Consider the following 21,691-nt stretch of genomic DNA (forward strand, 5'->3'; position numbering starts at 1 on the left):
TGTTTTTTTGTTTTTGTTTTTTTTTTTGTTGTTGGTATTTTATAGTTGAATTTGTTATTTATTTAACGTTAATTTAAAATTTCTTTGCAACCAAGAAGAACACTCGGGGGCCGTGTCGGCAGTTGAAGACGACGAAGGTTACCCGGGTGACCAACAGTCGTATCAACATCGGATACGATGAGCAGCATCGGGCTGCACTGACGATGGAGTTGCATATCTCATTGGCCCATGACATTGGTTACGTCGTTCAGACCCATTGCCCGATGCAATGGAAGTCGTAGAAGGTCATGCCTGATAAGATCAAGACAAAGGTGCGTGGACAGTTGTCGGTATGTATCCTACCTTTTAATTCTTTTTCCGTCAAACTTTTTATATTTATATTACTTAATATATATAATTAATTTATTGTAGACGAACAACAACTTAGAGGACATTGACGACAAGTCGTTGGCGTACATCAACAGACTCTTTGCTGAAAAGTACAAGCAATGGAAGAGCGACTTGCACTACCATTTTCAAGCGTTTGATGATCCACAGGTCGCTCTTCAGGAGGGTTGCCCGAAGGAACTTGAGGGGCAGGAGGATAGTTGGGCATGGCTCTGCGCTCATTTTGAGGCAAATTTCAAAATTATTACATGTTTCTTACTAATGTTTATTTAATTTTTTATATTTAATTTCAATTTCAAGTAATACATTTATTTTTTGTATAACAGAATAAAGCCAAAGTCAATAAGGGCAATAGGAACAAGAAAACTCTTCTCCACTATTCAAGTTCCAGGCCCTTCTCATATAGGATGGATGCGCGGCGGCAGGTAATAATAAAATAGTTTATATTCAATTTCTAATATGTCATTAATATTAATTTGTTTTTTTCTTACTAACATTTTTCTTCTCTTGTTCAATTTAGGGGGGGTCTAAATTCCCGGAGATCGACGTCTTTGGCAATGTTTATGTTCGACCTAGGAATGAATTAGCTGAGTCCCTTCATGTAAGTATTCTTTGATTTTAATTATTATCTTACGCATTCAAGTTTCATATTATATGAATATTTTAAATTATATTTTATGTTATGTTTAACAGACGACGATGGTGGAGAGGAGCCAGTTGATCCTTCAGGAGGCTACCTCCCAACTTCCTCTCGATACTCCGATCGAGTCTATGGATCCTCCACAGGATACTGGGTTTCAGATCTTGACGGAGACGCTGGATCGACTCTCGGAAGAGGTTGGGGACATATTGCCAAAGGATGGGGAATGCCCGGCAGAGGGAACCTAGACCTCGTTCATCGTCGCAGTCAAATAGTCGGTGACCGCTTTGATAGCAAAGGTGGCGAGCTTTAGGATCGGATGTCCGTGCTTCGAGTCCCTTGTGCGGTCCGACATTCCAGTCCGCATTTTGATCCTCATCGACCTCGAACCCGTCCAACTAGAGCATGGCCACGCACCTCGCCCCAGTGGGACAATGTCCAAACCTTTGAGCCGCATCTGCCTGACGACCAAGTAGATTTTGGAACATTATTTGATTAGTGTTTTACTTTCATAATTATATTTAAAACATTTCTCTTGTAGCATACATTTATATTATTTTATATAATTTTTTGTTCTCTTGATTACATTTTTTTTATTGCAATTTCATTTTATTACAAAAAGAAAACATTAAATTAAATTTAAATAATATATATTTTAATTTTGCTCGACGAAATTTTTTTCGTCACGCAAATTCGCATTTTACAAAATAAAAAAACGTAAAACTTAATTTTAAATAAATAAATTTTATTCTTGCGCGACGATGGCTTTCATCTCGCGAAAAAGAAATGCGCGACGACTACAATTTCGTCGCGCAACAAGAATCATCACGCAAATGTTGGAGGCACGAATTGCGCAACGAATACAAATCGTTGCACAAATTGTTACGACATGAAATGCGTGACGAATATAATCCGTCACACAATGTACTCACAACGAACATGCTTTCGTCGCGCGAAGGTTTGTGAGACGAACAATTGTGTTGTCCCTAAACCTTTTGTGCAATGAAGGTTAACCGTCGCTCAATTTTGCGTGACCAATGAATTAGCTTGGTCGAGCAAAGTCTTTCTTCACGCTTTTGGACGACGGATTGTGCGCAACGAATTTTCTGTCACGCTGATATTTGTGTAACTAAAAATAACTTTGCTCGACGAAATTCTCTTCGTCGCACAAACGGTAAAATGTAGTGGTGTGTGGACAAAAAATTTGTTCCCAAGGAAAAATTTTCTGATTATACAATAGATGATTTGTGAAAAAACTGCATGGGGAAGCAATTTCAACTTTTATGTTCGAACTACCTTTCAAGCATTTGTAATGGAGTGAATAGAACCTATTTCAACGACTTCGGTGATGTCCTACGCCAAGCTGATATGTATAATTTTGTGGTTGTTTCTCGTTACTCTTACGTTCTTTGTCCAACACCTTCCATCATAGGAATGATGAAATGGAATTTCTTCATACGACAAAATGTCAAATGTACATGAATGTCATTGGCAAATTACTAAGTTTGAGTCTCCCACATGAAGAGTTCATCCTTTTGAATTTTGATCTATGCCGCAAAGATTTATATCATTCCATCGTTGAAGACCTATTGAGGATTCATGCTCATGCATTTTCAATCACTTCATCAAAGTAAGTGTTGGAAGCGATATAGTGAGAAATAGATATACACTTTGTCAAAAGATACACATTTGTAAGACATCCCTCATATCACTCCCTACTCTCTTTTTTCTGCAATCCACACTCACTTCCATTTTCTTTATCTTTTTTTAAAGTTCACACTCACTCCAATAGAATGAATCATGCCCCAAAAGCCTATCAAACATTTTCCCAAACACCAATGCTGCATTTATCATCAAATAGGTTGAATTCCATATTGTTTAAACATCTAAGCACACAACATTCTTGCACACGACACTCTACTCCAAAGCATATTTTTTTAATCATTTGCATATGTGATGAACCACATCTCACATATTTAACAATTACACATAGATGCTTGATTGTTGTCTTCACCGACCATCCCCCACAACCAGATTTATGACAAGCACAATAGTGGGATTTGAAATGAGGATTCATGCTCAATTTATATCATTCCACCGGTGGAGAACTATTGAGGATTCATTCTCATGTATTTCCACAACAAAACTTTAATTTATTGCAATCAGTGGTTTGAGCACTTTTACCGAGGAGATGCGCTATATGATGCAGTTGGGGAAAGTAGGAACATAATCTTGGAGCTAGTAAATGCCCAGAGATTTGATTTGGATATTTCCTATGAGGGATAGATGGTTGCATTCTTCAGAGTTTCACTTGCACTGCACGTGTTAAGCCTTATTCCATAGTATCGGTACATTTGCTATTCACCCTAGAAGGCCTCAACTAGCAAATGCATCTCTTCCGATTCATTATGTGGTTGGATGGTTAGGTGAGCATACTCTCGAAGTGTTCACTTGCCAACCCGATAACTATTTTCTAGAGCATTGCCATTTTGTAGCTAGATACACTAACATAAAAGCCAAGAATGTTAGCTCCAGTCTAGCTAGAGGCATTTGCATAAGCGAATATGCAGTTTATCGCCCGTGTGTCTTCCTTGAACATAAAGGTTTTACCTTTTTAGACAATGAAGAAAATAATAAGAAACCTTGATTGGTTAAAGGGAACCAATGCTCTTGTTTTGGTCATCTGGAGTAGAGAATCAGTAGTCTTTTATATACAAATGGAGGCATTACGCCATAATTAAGTTGCCGTTAGGGTTCAGAGGTTGATTTGATGAGAGGAATTATTTGCAGTAGTGAGAAGTCAGACTTCAATTATGAATTTTTACTTATGCATATCACTTGTAGTCTCTCTTAGTTTGCCAAAACTAAGTATCGGTGTTGGTTTATGAGTCCCTTTGTAGGTAGGTTTTAGAGGAATTACTTGGAGTACGAGTCAGTTTGCAGAGACCTAACCATGCATGTCTTGATAAACTCCATGCAAACAAATCTTGGTACTTCCAAAGAAGTTGTGTCTAATCTTTCAACTCTTGTAGTGTTAGCAATGCACTAGCAAATATTGGCTTTGGTTCGTCACTTGTACCAAGCTTTATTTCTTAGAGATCATCAATAGTGACTTGACTTCCTTTCTTTACTTGAGGTGGAGCCAGTTGAATTGTTGGGCTCGAGCCAGGCTTAGGCTGGGCCTTGTTTGGTTTTTTCTTTTTTCGGGCCAAGCCAGGCTGGACTTAGGTAGATTGACCCAAGCCCACCTATAGGGCAAGGCCGGGTCAAGCCATCCACGAGCCGCCCATTGCCCTTTTTTTTTTTTGCCTCATATTGGCTTACCTTATTTCCATTCTAAATATTTAAGTAAATATCTTGTCTTTTACGTTATTTTTTGTTTATATTACTCCATTTACTTAAGTTTACAATGTAAATAAGGAAGTACCATCCATTTGAATCCAATTAAAATACTAGAAAATCAAAATATGAAAAACTAGTTCTAGTATATGATACAATTTATACCAATATTGATACCTCGAAAAATCAAGGTATACTTTATAAAAAATTATCATAAAATCGTGTTTGCTTATTTAAGATGTAAGGATATCATTGAAAACATTAGTATTTCAAAAGTCCAATTTTCATACCGAGTCAAATTATGGGAGAAAATAGTTTTTCAAGCAGATGTGTAGTAATCTATATTATTGTGCATCAAAATTTGACTACATATCATACTTGGGCCTAGTCGGGCCAGGGCTTGGGCGGGCCTAGTCGAGCCAGGCCGCGGGCCAAATGGTACTCCCTAAATGAACTCCTCTTTGTGCATTTGACTCTTGATCTTCCATTTTTCTGTTTTTATGAACCTTCCCTTGTTGAGAATGGGAAGGAATCTCCAAACGTTGAAAGACTGAAATGCGAAATCGCCTTTTGCCCCTAGGCATTTGAAAGTTATTACTTCCATGTCCGACATCTCCACATTTGGCTATCACTGTCGATCTCCATATCTGTGGAGATAGAGAAAAGCAAGTAAAGAATGTGTTAAAAAAAATATATATATAATTATAAAAATAAGAGAAGAAAATAATAAAGAGACATTGTTTGGAAGCAGTCTTTTATGCACAAATGGAGGCACATTGTCACTTTCATTGTGATAAATTATAGTCTCTCTCATTATGCCAAAATTAAGTAGCCTTTTGGGTTTAGGGGTTGCTTTGCACGGAGAGTTACTTGTAGTAGTGAGAAGTTAGGCTGGGCAGAAGTTTGAAAGGGTTTGATTTGAGCCCACCCATAGGGCCGAGCCTAAGTGGGCTTTTCAGACCAGGCCAGGTCATGCGACCCACATGCCGCCCATTGCCTTTTTTCCCCTATTTATATTGGCTTACCTTATTTCCATTCTAAATATTTTAATAAATTTTTGTCTTTTACTTTAATTTATTTTTATATTACTCCATTTACTTAAGTTTACAATATAAATAAGGAAGTAGCCTCCATTTGGATACAATTAAAAAATACTAGAAAATCAAATTCCCAACAAATCAAAATATGAAAATCCAGTTTTAGTATGTGATACAATTTATACCAATATTGATACCTCAATAAGTCAATGTATACTTTATACTAAAATCTCATAAAATCATGTTTGCTTATTTAAGATGTAAGGATATCATAACATTAGTATTTCAAAAGTCCATTTTTCATACTTAGTCAAATTTTGAGAGAAAACAGTTTTTCAAGTAGATGTGTAGTAATCTATATTATTATGCATCAAAATTTGACTACAAATCATACGTGGACAAGGTTGGGCCTTGGGCGGGCCTAGTCGGGCCGGGCCGTGGGCAAATGATACTCCCTAAATGAACTCCTCTATGCGCATTTGAGTCTTGATATTCCATTTTATATTTTTATGAACCTTCGCTTGTTGAGAATGGGAAAGAATCTCCAAATGTAGAAAGATTGAAATGCAAAATGGCCTTTTGCCCCTAGGCATTTGAAAGCTACTATTTCCATGTCCGACGTCTCCCATATGTAAACATCAGTGACGTGCATAGTTGGCAAGCTTGCGAATAATGGACTCCCCGCATTTGGCTATCCATGTTGATCTCCACACCTGTGGAAATGGAAAAAAAACAAGTAAAGAATGTGTTACCAAAAAAAAAAATTATTATAGACATAAGGGAAGAAAATAATAAAGAGACATTGTTTGGTTAGAGGAAAGCAATGCTCTTGTTTTGGTCGCAAGGAGTAGAGAATCAATAGTCTTTTGTACACAAATGGAAGCACATTGTCACTTTCATTGTAACAAATTATAGTCTCTCTCATTATGCCAGAATTAAGTAGCCTTTTGGGTTTGGGGTTGCTTTTCATGGAGAGTTACTTGCAGTAGTGAGAAGTCAGATTTCAATTATGAATTTTTAATTATACATCTCACTTGCAATCTTTCTCAGTTTGTCAAAACTAAGTATCGGTGTTGGTTTATCACTCCATTTGCAAGTAGGTTGCAGAGGTATTACTTGGAGTGTGACTCTGCTGCAGAGGCCTAACCATGCAAATCTTGATAAACTCCATGCAAACACATCTCGGTACTCTCACAGAAGTTGTGTACAATCTTCCAACTCTTGAAGTGTTAGCGAGGCACTAGCAAATATTGGTTTTGGTTGGTCATCTATACCAAGATTTATTTCTTGGAGATCATCAAGAGTGACTTGACTTCCTTCCTCTAGTTGAGGTGGAGCTGCTTGAATTACTGGGCTTGAGCCGGGCTTGGGTTGGGCCTTGTCAGTTTTTTTTCGGCGAAGACAGGCTGAGCCGAAGTTTGAAAGGGTTTGGCCCGAGCCCACCCATAAGGCCGAGCCTAAGTGGGCTTTTCAGACTGGGCCAGGTCGGGTGACCCACAGGCCACCCATTGCCTTTTTTCTCCTCCTTATATTGGCTTCCCTTATTTCCATTCTAAATATTTCAATAAATGTTTTGTCTTTTACTTTAATTTACTTTTATATTACTCCATTTACTTAAGTTTACAATATAAATAAAGAAGTAGCCTCCATTTGGATACAATTAAAAAATACTAGAAAATCAAATTCCCAACAAATCAAAATATGAAAATCCAGTTTTAGTATATGATACAATTTATACCAATATTGATACCTCAATAAGTCAATGTATACTTTATACTAAAATCTCATAAAATCGTGTTTGCTTATTTAAGATGTAAGGATATCATTGAAAACATTAGTATTTCAAAAGTTCATTTTTCATACTTAGTCAAATTTTGAGAGAAAACAGTTTTTCAAGTAGATGTGTAGTAATCTATATTATTGTGCATCAAAATTTGACTACAAATCATACGTGGAGTAGGTTTGCCTAGTCGGGCCGGGCCGCGGGCCAAATGATACTCCCTAAATGAACTCCTCTATGCGCATTTGAGTCTTGATCTTCCATTTTATGTTTTTATGAACCTTCCTTGGTTAAGAATGGGAAAGAATCTCCAAATGTAGAAAGATTGAAATGCAAAATGGCCTTTTGCCCCTAGGCATTTGAAAGCTACTATTTCCATGTCCGACGTCTCCCATATGTAAACATCAATTACCTGCACAATTGGCAAGCTTGCGAATAATAGACTCCCCCCGCATTTGGCTACCCGTGTTGATCTCCACATCTGTGGAAATGGAGAAAAACAAGTAAAGAATGTGTTACAAAAAATAAAAAATAAAAAATTTGTTATAAACATAAGCGAAGAAAATAATAAAGAGACATTGTTTGGTTAGAGGGAAGCAATGCTCTTGTTTTGGTCGCAAGGGGTAGAGAATCAATAGTCTTTTATACACAAATGGAGGCACATTGTCACTTTCATTGTGATAAATTATATAGTCTCTCCCATTATGCCAGAATTAAGTAGCCTTTTGGGTTTAGGGATTGCTATGCAGGGAGGAGTTACTCGTTGTAGTGAGAAGTCACTTGCAGTCTCTGTCAATTTTTACCTAAGTATCGGTATGGGTTTATGAGTCTCTTTGCAGGTGGGTTGCAGAGGTATTACTTGCACTGTGTAGTTGACTTGCAGATGGCATTGACAAATTAATGCCCTGAGACAAGCATTTCTTGACCCAATAATTAATTATATAGGCCTAATAGGAGCTACTGACGGCAGTTAGCCCATCAACACATGTATTATGCGTACCCATAATTTCTGCCCGAAGTCAGCCCAAAACCAAGAAAACAGGCCTAGAATTTGGACCGATAACATTAAAGTAGGCCCAAATTAAAAATAGGCCCATACTTGTTTCTTCCCCTTCCACTACGCCTCGGTTGTTGCTTCCCTCAACTTCTTCCACAACTATGTCAATTAAATTTCATCATCATGAAATTGTATATGTGTCTTAGTTTAATTCTTTAATATTGAAAGTGAAAATTGTTGGTGATAAATTATATGGATGATTGATTTGAAAATGGCCCACAATTTAAAATAAACCCAAAATTTGGCCCACCAATTTGAAAACGGACTCAACAGTCGGCCCAATTATGGGACCGTAATTGGCCAATTAATGTCCAAACGGGCCCAATTGTGGGCCCAAATACATGAAAATGGACCCAAAGTTGAAATTGCATGGCTAGACCACCTAATAGCCTTGAGGATGGGGTGGTAAATAGCCTTTTATCATATTTTAAGTTCAATTTTAATATTACTAAGTTGAAAATTAATCCAATTAAATCTAGTTCCAAATCAATCAAATAAATAAGATGTAAAGTAAAATACGCATTGAATTTTAACGTGGAAAAACCCAAGATGGGATTAAAAAATCATGGGCACTTTGCTAGGCAGAAATCAATCCACTAAGACAAAAAGAAGTACAAAATAGACTGATTGACTGAAACACTTATCTCTTAGCGGTAGCCAACCTAAGCTCTTGCTACTACTCTGACACGTCTCTGAATCGAATTCACGTCGTCGATCTTGATAGCGGCACGAACCTCCACTCTTGTTAATCACCACCAAAGCACAAATACTCCAATGAAAAGAATGATATGGTATGGGTGCTAGATTTATTAAATTAACAAGGAACAATCTTATCAAACTAACAATGTTATAATCAAAGAACTCCCGAAAATATGTTGATGAAAAATCTCAAGAGTTCATAACAAATTAACTCACTCAAAAAATAAGGTTTGATTCAAAAATGCCAATTTTAGAATATGTGAATTGTAAATTTTACTTCTACCAAAACAAGGTATTTATAAAGTTTAAAACTTGTTTAGGTTAGCACCAAGAAGAGGTAAAAAGACCCAATAAGAAAATGAAAAAGATTCCTAGCTAAACATGTGAAATTAAAATTTTTTTTTTTTTAAAAAAAAGGGACACAGGAAAACCCGATTTCGGCTTGAGCACGCATCCTAGCCACTCGAGCACAAGACACATACATTTTACCCGCTCGATCACCAATGAGTCCGATCGAGCGCTGGTGAACATAAATCAACATAAACTTAATGCAATCTTGATTCTTCCAAAATCAAAACCATTGTGAATGCTTGAATGCAATTTAAAAGCATTTCAAACATCTTCTAGATGATATTAACCACCTAGAAATGCATGCATGGTATCTTTGTCTCACTTACCTTTCCTAAATTCTTATGAAGCCTTGTTTGATGATGAATGGTCGAATATGAACATCTTCAATCTTCTATTTGCATCTCTCTTTCTTTACCAACTTCATAACCTCACTCAAGACTCAATCTAAAACATCCTAGTGCCTACATATAAAAGAAGCTTAGGCTAGGAAATGCCAGTTTACAAATATGACACTAACAATAGTTTGGCTTAATAACTCGAAAACATGCTTAATAGTCAGGCCAATAACATGAAACAAGCACAATAACATGAAAATGGGCCCGGTATTTGGTTTAACATTAAATTAATACAATGCCTTATATGACTATTGTGCATCTACTAAGTAATATAAAGGGGCTAGATTTATTGAAATATTTGTTTTACTATATGTACATGAATAGAATACTTGTAGAATAGAATACTTGTAATGAGAAATAAGTGATGTTTTCTTTGGCGATTTGTGAAAGCCTTGTAGTTAAAGTTTGTTGTGGTGAGTAGAAGATTTGGGCATTTTGTTTTGGTTGAATCTCATCTTCTTTAATATAAGTTACTATCAAAGACTTTGGGGTGGTTAGGGTGATTGGCATTAACCAAATCATGATTTGAGTAGTATCGCATGCTTTAGAAGCTATAGATTTTATGGATTTGATGACTTTGTGACTTTTGTCCTTAGCTGCTTTGGTTGATGTGGATGTAGCCTCATCAGCTACCAGTGGGATGACTTTAGTATGGAGTTCTTTGACGAAGCTCCCTTTAGCTGAGGTTAGTGACTTTCACAGTTGCCTTGTTGGCCTTGACTTCAAAGCTGGATTGTAGGACAAAGCTGGATTGTAGGACATTGAATGAGATCGATGCTCAATCAATGGTGATTGCCACATCACCTTTATTTTATATTTTTCTAAAACTAGGTTATTTTCCTTAGAGATATGCATCTAACTCCCGCTGTGCCACCAGAAACCTGGTAAATGCCACATCACTTTCTTGTTTTCTTTTATTTAATTTAATCATTTATATATAAATATATATATTCTTTATAAAAAAAAAATAGGGTTCAACAAGTAGATCAGTAAAAGCAAGAGATCATCTCCAGAGAATTTTAAGGTATCTTTAACGAACGTTCCTCCTATACGACAATTTTACAACTTTTTATGCATCTTTCAGAGATTCACTAGGCCCTTCAACTTTTGGAGGTCTCTCCGGAGCATTGAAATAAATTAGCGAAAAGCTTTAACAATCAAGTATTGATGCCAAGGAAAATCTACTTCCAAATATTGGGGGCACTCGACTCTCCATGAAGGCTCAACAGAGAGAAATTCATCAACTGATCAATGCTTTGGTTTCTTTCTATAGCTAGCCATGATAGATTGGCTCATTTGTTAAAAAAATAAGCATGAGCTATTTATTTTGTTTTCTTCCAATAAGCATTCTTGTCATGTGGTTTATCTACCAACAACACGTAGGTAGGACTTTATTTGAATATTTCTTACTCTTCTAATGCGGCTTGTCCACTAAGAATATTTTTTCTTGGAATAAGAATTAGTAGGATTTTTTGTGTAGTTGGAATTCTTGTGTATCATACGGTAGTTTAACCACATACTAATACCATTTGTGGGCAAAAATAAATTTATGATATTTTACCGCTACACCTAGATTTTGGGCTAGATTCCCTATGAACCATGTAGAGGGATCAAACTGAATGTATTTCATCCTCTTTGATTTCGAGTAAGGATTTATGACTGAATATTTGTTTTTCAGGAACTAGATTGCCAACGTACCCTTTTTGAGGAACGAAGTCAATCGTAGTTTTTTTTAGCTCCAACTTTAGCTTGGGTTGCCATTTCGTGTTTTCAGCCCATTGAGCATATTTTTTTCACCCTAGTTTTTGCTTGAACTGTCCTTTCGATTTTTTAGTTCACTATCATTTTGTTCCTTTAAGCTTGAAGTTTTCAGCTCTATTTGGACTATTAACTCTTGCCGAAAATAGTGTCGGACTTGCTTTACCCCTTAGTTTGATCAGGTATCCCTAGTCTGTGAACTGCCACTTATACGACTAAACAATGCATGTTTTGATAACTTTATGCAAAATCTATGTAAATAGTTTGTGTCTAATCTTCCAACTCTTGAAGTGTTAGCGAGACACTGGCAAAGATTGGCTTTAGGTCGTCTCGTGTACCAAGATTTATTTCTTGGAAACCATCAATAATGCCTTAACCTCCTTCATCCAGTTCTGATGGAGCTGGTTGAATAGTGTAAATGAATTCCTCCTAGTGAAATTGACTTTGATCTTCCATATTATATTTTTATGCACCTTCCCTTATTGACAATGGGAAGGGTCCTCCAAACTTCAAAAGACTGAAATGCGAGATGGCTTTTGCTCCTAGGCGTTTGAATGTTACTGTCTCCGTGCCCGCTTTCTCCCGTACATAGACATCAGTGATCACTTTCAAAGTATAGTTATATTGCTTCTTTAAATTTTTATCCACGTACTTGGCTAGCTTACAAATCATGGACCTTTGGCTATTCGTGTTGATCTCCACATCTATAGAGATTGAGAAAAACAAGCAAAAAATGTGTTAGAACAAAAATATAATTATAAAAATAATATAAGAAAATAATAAAGAGACCTTGTTTTGGTCTCAAGGAATAGAGAATCAATAGTCTTTTATACACAAATGGAGGCACATTGTTACTCTCACTATGATAAATTATAATCACTCTCACTATGCCGAAATTAAGTAGCCTTTTGGGTTTAGGGTTGCTTTGCAAGGAGGAGTTACTTATAAATCTCACTTGCAGTCTCTCAGTTTGCCAAAACGAAGTATCGGTGTAAGTTTATGAGTCCCTTTGCAGGTTGGTTCCAGAGGTATTACATGCATTGTGAAGTCAACTTGCAACCTACACAGACATATTAATGGCCCAATACCAGCATAGGTCGACCCAATAACAAATTATACAGACCTAATATAAGCTACAATGACTTGACCTCTTTCTCCAAATTTAGGTGAAGTAGATTGAATTGTGTAAATGAATTCCCCCCTAGTGAAATTATTGAGAATGAGAAGGGTCATGCAACCGTTGAAAGACTGAAATGCAAGATGGCTTTTGCCCCATGGGCATTTGAATGCTAAGGCGCGAAGCAGCTTTGTATTCACCTCAGATTCTCTAAATATTGGTTTCCATATCAATGAGAGTTTCAGGTGCATAAACTTCTAGATGTGGCTTCGGAAGAGATGCTTTGAGTATGTCATTCGCGTGTTGAATTGTGAGGTCGACATTTCTTTGCTTTCGATTTTGTCCTATGATTTTTATTTTCAGTGGATCAGAGGATGTTTCGGGTGGGGATGCCTTCTTATGGATGACTAGTCTCTTGTTTAAGCTATCATTTTTCGCTAAAGTGGTCGAAATGTCCATATTGCCCCATAGAATGGACTTATTGATCTTCCAAAGAGGCCGGCTGTAGCCTATCATCAATGACTCCATTGTATATTTTAACGAACTTGATACCTTTTGATCAGCCTTTTTTATTTATCCTTTTTGAGGTCTTGACAATTATCTTCGACTTGGATGTCTTTGAAGTCATGAATTGTTCACTATTTGAGGATGACTTTCCATGCACATGCTCGAATTCATTTTGAGGGTTTAGGTGCTTTTGCCTTTGGTGGTTTAATTTCTTCAATTTCCTTATCAACTTGCCATTATATTAACATACTACTTCCTCATTAAATGGGTTGGTATCGACCGATTCTTAAGCCATATGTATGGATCCATAGCTGTCCTAATAACACGTTGTAGAATTTATCAGGTTGATCACATGGAAGAGAGCATTCGAATAGAGTTCCCTTATCTCCAATAGTGCCTTTGAATAGTCAACATTGAGAGAGATAATTGTCAGTCACTCATCCCTATAACATGAAGAGTCTTTAATGTTGGAAGTAATTTTAAAGGTTAAATGTTTAGAATTATGATAAACCAAACCATTAGAGAGCTTGCAGCTGACCGTTGGGCTCTTTTGGCTAGGTGGGATCTGCACAAGCCTCGAGTGTAGTGCATCCGCCAACAGTAAAAAGAAATATCTTCTTCTCTGAAGCCAGCCTGGCCAAAACGCCTTCAGGCAATAGCATGGTCTGTTCTTGCTTTTGGGCTTGCCTAGTTTTGATGAAGCCCACTCTTGCCCGGGCTATATTTGCTGGGTGTGGGGGTTTTTGTTTTTTTTTTTTTTTTTCAGGCCCCCTTTGCCATGGAAAGACAAATAGGTGGAAGTAGTCTAAGAAAAGGAACATTGATGGTTTGCAACCCCAAAAAAAACATAATACTAACTACATTACACTCCCCTTCTATTCATTTACAAAAAAAAAAAATCATGGTGACTACTACAAACCAAGCTTTTATAAGTAAAACAGTTAGTCCCATATGGAAAATTACATAATTTAAATGTCAATAAGATGTGATGCAATACTAGTGGGAAGTGCTACCTTTACAAAAACAAAGTCAAATGGATACATGATAAGCCATAGAAAAATGTGATAACCACTACACGTAGTTTATGAAGAGCCCATACAATTTAAAAGAAAAAGAATGTCCATTTGTACTATCTTTCTACTGGGATTCCAATCAAATTTCAATTCTTTGATAATCTATTCAACTAAAATAAAAGGCGAGAGAAGCATAGGCAAAAAAGCCTTACCATGTTGTAGAGAACATGGTAATTTACTCTCAATATAGTTGTTTGAGCATGGTCAAAAATACAAATTGGTGGGTCAAGGTGCCTAACGGCCAGTTCGAAACAAAAAGGCCATACCTAGGGGTCATCAAAATCAAGGCCTTTGATTAGCCCATATCAAGTCCTTCGATTAGTCGGGATCAAGCCCCTCCAATAAGTCAGGTTTCGACTTGAAGTCGGGGTCAAACAACTCCAAGTCGGGGTTGAGTGACTTGAAGTCAGGGTCGAGCAACTCCAAGTCAAGGTCGAGCACCTCCAAGTCAAGGTCAAGTAACGCCAAGTCAAGGTGGAACCCAACTCCAATCCAACCCCAAGTTGGAGTTGAGCAACTCCAAGTCAGGATCATGGAACCCAACCCCAAGTTGGTGTCAAGCAACTCCAATTCAAGGTCGAGCAACCCCAAGTCGAGGTCGAGTAACTCCAAGTCAAGATGGAACACAACTCCAAGCCAACCTCAAGTCAAGTGGAACCTAACTCCAAACCAACACTAAGTCGAGGTGGAACCCAACTCCAAGTCAAGCTCAAGCAACTCTCCAAGACGGGCTCGAGCAACTCAAAGTCGGGGAGTCGAGGTGGAACCCAACTCCAAGTTAGGGTCGACTGCAAGTCGAGGTGGAACCTAACTTCAAGTCTGGGGGCAACCCAACTCTAAACCAACCCTAAGTCGAGGTGGAACCTAACTCCAAGTGTAAGCGGAACCCAACTAGTCGAGGTAGAACTCAACTCCAAGTCGAGGTGGGATCCAAACTCCAAGTCGAGGTTGAGCAACTCCAAGTTGAGTTGGAACCCGACTCCAAGTCAGGGTCAAGCAATTCCAAGTCACAACCATCATTGAGAAATTCAAAGGTCTTAATTTCTGATTTATCTACCTTTCCACCAACTTCAGGCTAAAAGAATGGAAGGGGCAATGTTTGAGCTTGGTCGAAATTCAACCATGTGGCTTGGAAACCATTAGGCAAAAATGAAAATTGGTGGCTCAAGGTGCCTCACATCCAAATCAAAACAAGAATGCCAAACATAAGGGTCATCATGCACTCACCAGTCTAGAGCTTAAGTCAAACCCAACTTTTGAAGTCGTGTTGAAAACATCTGACTTCCGATGTCGGAACATCTAATACTTCTAAAGTGGGTGTTTAGTTGAGGTCTAAAATTCAGCTAAGATCAAGGCCTCCAAATGAAGTTGACTTCAGGCTATTTAAAGGCCAGCCCATGGGTGGCCGATCTCCCTATAAATACCTCTCCATATGAAGATAAAAGGATACACATCATCAAACACACAAACCTATTTTTTGTCTTGTACCTTTTCATTCTTAGACTAGGTTTTACTTTCAAGCACTTAGTGTAGCAAGTTCTTCCTTTTCTTAGTGTAAATTATAATTACTTGCAATTTATATTATCTTGCTTTTAAATTCATGTTTACTTAAATTGTTTTGTTATCGAATTTTGTATAAGTTTAATTTCAGTTCTTTATCGTTCTTGTTATTTATCGCTTTGATATATTTTATTGCACTTTCATTCTAGTCATTTAATTTAATCGCATCTTCAATTGATTTGCATCATTCTTACTAAAAAAACAAAAAATCCCTACGAAGCCTAACCATCTTTGAATATGAGGAAGTGAAAGAACCTAGGCCAAGAGGAGATTCCTTACTTGGCCAATCAATTGTTTATTTACAAGTCAGAAGCAAACTCATCCACCCAACCTTTTCCAAAGAGGCCATTTGGTGACTTGGTGGTGGCATGCCTACCCATCTTGAAGAAAAATGACCAAAAGTTCCTTTCGTTGGAGCTTACCTCTTTTCGGCCAAGGTGGGGGACGAAAGGAACTTTTGGCCTAGGTTCTTTCACTTCCTTGAAGTCAAGGATGGTTAGGTATATGAGTATTTTTTAAGTATGTTTTGGGATTTAATGATAATAACGCAAATTTAATTAAAAGGAAGATTAAACTAAACAAAAAGAAAGTAAATTTTAAAATATGACAGAAGCAACGATAAACGTAAATTTAATTAAGAATGAAACAAGAGCGAGATGAAAGATAAGGGCGATAAAATAAAGCAATATGAAATTAAATTTAACTTAAAGAAAATTCGACAACGACTAAAAGTAAAGCAATAAACTTGAATCTAAAAACAACATAATGAAAAATGCAAGAACTTAAACTTACACTAACAAATGCAAAGAACTAATGTAGTCTACTTGCTTGGAAAATAAAACCTCGTCGAGGGATTGAAAAGCAAAAGACGAAAAGTAAGTTTTTGTGTACAATGTCGGGTCCTTCGCTCTTCATCTGGAGAGATTTATATAGGAGCATCCGTTAGCCCATGGGCTAGCCATTAAATGGCCAAAGGTCAACTCTTTTAAAATTCTTTCCTCTTGAAGACTCCAAATCCGTAGGATCACATTGATGGAGATTTTCTGATTGCTTGATTCTTTCTTCTTTTGGAATACTCTGGATTTTCATCAATCTCCTTGATTTCCTTCCATATACGGTTTCTATCAAATGCATGCAGTTCTCTGGAAATCCTGGGTTCGAATCTGGGGCATGGGCTTAGACCTCTAAGACTTATCTTGACATCTGGTGAGACATTGTAACTTCCGGAGTTCTAGTATTGATTAAAAATAATCCACTGATGTTGGAGTGGCTAGAAATTTCTCGGTTCAAACTTAAGATCATCATATAATATATATATATATAACAAAATACAAACCAACTAATGGCCTTTGAAAGCTACCATGCCGTAAGGCCTCCATTTTCTTCACAACACATGAAATATGTTTATATATAATTATATATCATGGATCAACGAACTTTCTAGCTCAGACCATGGGTACTTAATTTTGGTTGGCTAAATGGCCATCTAATTTTAGCGTCAAGCCAATTTGGCCTTTAACACTCCTAGTATAATAAATTCTTTCTTTCCAAAATATTACTTCTAATATTTTTGTTTTATCTTAGGTCATAGGATCCAAACCAACCTTCTGAACAATCCAGCTCACTTTGGACAGTCAACCATGCACATTTCATCATATATATATCCAAAACTGATGGCTTATTATTCAAATGGCGTGGGTCTACTCAAAGTACTTGGCTTAGACTTTAGAAGCCAAAGTACGTTTCTATAAGCCAATTATGCATCTTTATTCAAAAATCAAAAGCTACAACATCCTTCCTCTTTTGCTCCAAACCATGGTCAATCTCAAGGGACTTTAGCTCAAATCGACCATGACTCTACGTTGATGATTTTGACAGCCTTCTCCCTATCACTTTGAAGAAACCATAGTCACCATCACATTGAAACTCTCATATACGCCAATCCCAAGAAGAGGTTCTTACTCACATTAGGAGTTGAATCCTATAGCTATATTTGTGACCTCTTGCAAGACCTTTCGCTGGTACACCGAATCAACCACTGCCAGCCATCTCCGACTTCGCTAGTAGGATTTATGACCAAGACCAACTAAGGTCATCAAAGAAGAGGTCCCAATCTGGCTATTAGATTTGAAAAATTTGGTTAGAGGAGTTGCTTTGAAAGCTAAATCTTGCCGCAGCAGGGTTTCAACCTGCGTGGAGGCTCTAACCCGTTTAAACTTATTTTCCAACTAGGCTATTTAAAGAGCTTGACCAGGCTGAATTTTGGGTCTCGTAAGTGGCTGGTGAGAGAACCTAACTTCTTGGATTTACTTGGCTTATTATTTATTCCAAACCCAATTAGCGGTCTTTCATTTATTTGTTATTTATTTAATGCCACTTATAAATAATAGTCTCCTTGTTTGGCTAGGCCTTTTAGAGTTGGGTTTCCACTTGACTTTGGCTTGGAGTTTGATTTCCACTTGATCTTTGCTTGGAGTTGGATTGCCACTTGACCTTTGCTTGGAGTTGGATTTCCAATTGACCTTTGAGAAGTCTCCATGTATGCAATCTCATTGCATAGCTCTCATATCCACTTGTGTATTCCTTGGACTATAGTTGTTCTACATATTGAAAGATAATATAGAATGATTTAATCTAGAAAACAACCTTTCTTGCCCATTGATAACATAATATGTCTTTTATCAAAGATGTCATGTACTCTAACTATTATATAATTAGTTGGCTTTAAGGGCATATTTCTAACATCTCGAAGGTCCAAGCCCAGTCGATAGAATTAGACCCAAAACTTCTAGAGGATTTTCATGCTCGTGACGGAAGTCATATAAGGAAATAAATTAAGGAAATTGATGACAATCTGGAATATGCCGAAAAAAGAGAGAATCAAGCAATCATAGGATCTCCATCAATCCAATCTCACGGATTTAGATGGTCTCACAATGAAAGATTTCAAATAGAGTTGACCTCTTGGCCATTTAATGGCCAACCCATGGGCTGACGGATGCCCTATATAAACCTCGTCAAATAAAGGGAGGAGGGGACACATCAACACCCAAAGACTACCTTTTCGTCTCACACTTTTCTTTTCCTAGGCTAAGGTTATATTTTTTTAGCACATAAAGTAGATCAGTTCTTCGATTTCTTGGTGTAAGTTTAATTTCTTGCAATTTTTATTACATCGATTTTAAATTCAAGTTTATTTCAATTTTTTTTAACTCTTCATTGTTATCAAATTTTCATTAAGTTTAATTTAGTTTATTATTCTTATTGCTATTATTTCTATATTGCTTTATTTTATGTTTATTAATCGATTTGATATATTTTTCATGTACTTTAATTCTTGTTATTAGGTTAAATTACATTTTTAATTAAATTTCACGATTCGCACTTTAATATCCCAAAATCATAAAAACACACCTACGAAGCCTAACCATCCTTGAATCCGAGAAACTGAAAGAGATCCAGATCAAGAGGAGGTTCCTTGCTTGGTCAATCAATTGTTTGTTTAGAAGTTATAAGTGCAACACATCCATCCAAGCCTTTCTCAAGTTCCTGCTGCTTGAACTCAAATCTTTTTTGTATTCTTCTCCGTCATAATGTCTAACTTAAACTTGTCCTCCTTCGTCATGATGTCTAACTTGAACAATTCTTGTAACATCCCACATTGACCAACGGAGAGGGGATGTGCTTTATATGTACATGCCTGCCTCCATTTAGCACAAGGCCTTTTGGGAGCTCACTAGCTTCGGAGTCATGAGAACTCCGAAAGTGAGTTGGGACTAGAGCAATCTCATGATGGATGTCCCACTAAGAAGTTGCTCGTGAGTTCTCAGAAACAAAATCGTGAGGGCAGAAAGGGGGGTCAAAGCGGACAATATCGTGCTATGGTAGAGCTGATCCCAAGATGTGACAATTTGGTATTAGAGCCACTCTACCGTGTGGTTCTAGTGTGCTGATGAGGACGTCGAGCCCCTAAGAGGGGTAGATTGTAACATCCCACATTGACCAACGGAGAGGGGGTAATGTGCCTTATATGTACATGCCCGCCTCCATCTAGCACGAGACCTTTTGGGAGCTCACTGGCTTCGGAGTCATGAGAACTCTGAAGTTAAGCGAGTTGGGGCTAGAACAATCCTAGTATGGGTGACCCACTGGGAAGTTGCTCGTGAGTTCCCAAAAACAAAACCGTGAGGGCAGATAGAGGGGCCAAAGCAGACAATATCGTGCTACGGCAGAGCCGATCCCGGGATATGACAATTCTTCTCCAAACACATAAAAAGCATAAGGGTAGGAATATAGAAGAAACTTCCATGACCTCGAAAGTGTGGAGAGTCCATTATCTACCTAGTTGAAATCTCTAATCCTTGTCCTTCTCCAATGAATTTGCCACCTTCTTTCATATACTCTCCTTCAAGTTGCATTAGGAATCATAATGAGCTTTGTAACCATGTTTATGGTGCACATAACGGTCAATATCGCACTTCGGGCTCTTATCTTCTTATTTTTCTTTGGACCAAAATGCCCACATGTAGCGTGAACAAGGTAATTGTGTTTCCATTGAACAAAAAACTAAAAGAATCAATAGATTGGGATGAAAGGATACAACAAAGCTCTGGAATGATCCAATATTTATATTGTTGTTTGCATAGGATTACGTATTTAAAATAATAAAAAACTAATACAATTTGAACAGAAACTCTAAATAGAATTACAACAAGAGTCACAAGTTATCTAAACCACCAAGCTTTGGATTTGAACAAGAGTCATTTGAATTTGCACCTAACATCTCACTTGGTCTAACAAAAACTACGAAGAAGAGTAAAAACGAACCTCCTAACCATATATACCACAAAGTTTCTAGTAAATGCGATTACATTCCTGTGGAGTACAGCCTTCAAGGTTCGTAGAAATTGTTTGTGAGGTAAAATACCTCTAGGCCGAGCTAGGCCAAACCACGGTGTTAGTGATCGAGCTGGGCTAGACCACGGTGTTAGTGGTCGAGCTAGGCTCGAGCCTGGTCACCCTATACTTTTCCACCCTGACCCGTGTGGACTCGTGGGCCCATTTGAGCTCAGCCTCAGTGCACATGAGTTTGATTTACGTTGTGTTCACTTAAAAGACTCCCAATCCTAAGGAAGTTGGGATGTTTTGGGATCAAAAAGACGCCAATCTAACCTAATTCGAGGAGAGCTGGTTTGCTCTAAAGTCCCACTCCGAGAAGGATTAGGTCGTCTGGGATGATATAAAAGGCTAAGGTCATCCTTCGTAAAAGGTATGCAATTCTAAGCACTAGAACCTATTGTGCAATTTTATTCTCAAACACTTGACTGACTTAAGCATCGGAGGGTCCTTGGCCGGCACCACACCGGTGTCACCCACAGAGGCTATCTTGTTTCGCAGGTTCTGGAGGACGACTTGGTTGGTCACGCCAACCTCGTTTGGAAGAATTGCCCGACCTTGATTTGGAAGAGGTCATCTTCTGTTGAACCAATTTTAGGCATCAACAGTTTGGCGCCGTATGTGGGAATCGACATCTTGTTGAGTTCCATCTAAGTTTTTAGACAACAACCACTTGCTTGACACCACGAGTCAAGAGTCAAGCCACAACGAACCCGTCACCCCTTCTGCGCTTATCAAGGGGAAGAAGAAATCCAATCGCCTAACTAACATCGAGACCTACCTGAAGGAGATGAGGAAAGACATTAATGAACTTCGTGACCAGAACAAGTATGAACTCCGTGACCCGAACAAGGAGGTCGGAGGAGGAGCTGAGAAGACCTACACAAGAAGGCAGCGAAGGCTAGAAGAGTGGCGTCAAGAACATGGAGATAGTCAACAGGGTGGACCCCAACGCCGAGGCAAACTTCAACATGAAGGACAGAATGATGAAGAGGGTGAGAGCAGTCCCCGATCTCCTAATGGAACAGACCGTGTGAAGTTGCAAACTTTCAAACCTAGCATTCGTGGCTCATTCTCTGGTTTCTCTCGCATGCC

At 37.8% G+C, this 21,691-nt stretch overlaps 1 pseudogene; it reads left to right on the forward strand.

Annotated features, from left to right (window-relative positions):
• The first annotated feature begins 203 nt into the window (after positions 1–203).
• On the forward strand, positions 204–1,309 carry LOC148915059 (uncharacterized; annotated as a pseudogene).
• Positions 1,310–21,691: the final 20,382 nt, after the last annotated feature.

This window comes from Prunus mume, linkage group LG8, assembly GCF_029339155.1.
Source record: "Prunus mume cultivar Tortuosa linkage group LG8, ASM2933915v1, whole genome shotgun sequence".
Lineage (NCBI taxonomy): Eukaryota > Viridiplantae > Streptophyta > Magnoliopsida > Rosales > Rosaceae > Prunus > Prunus mume.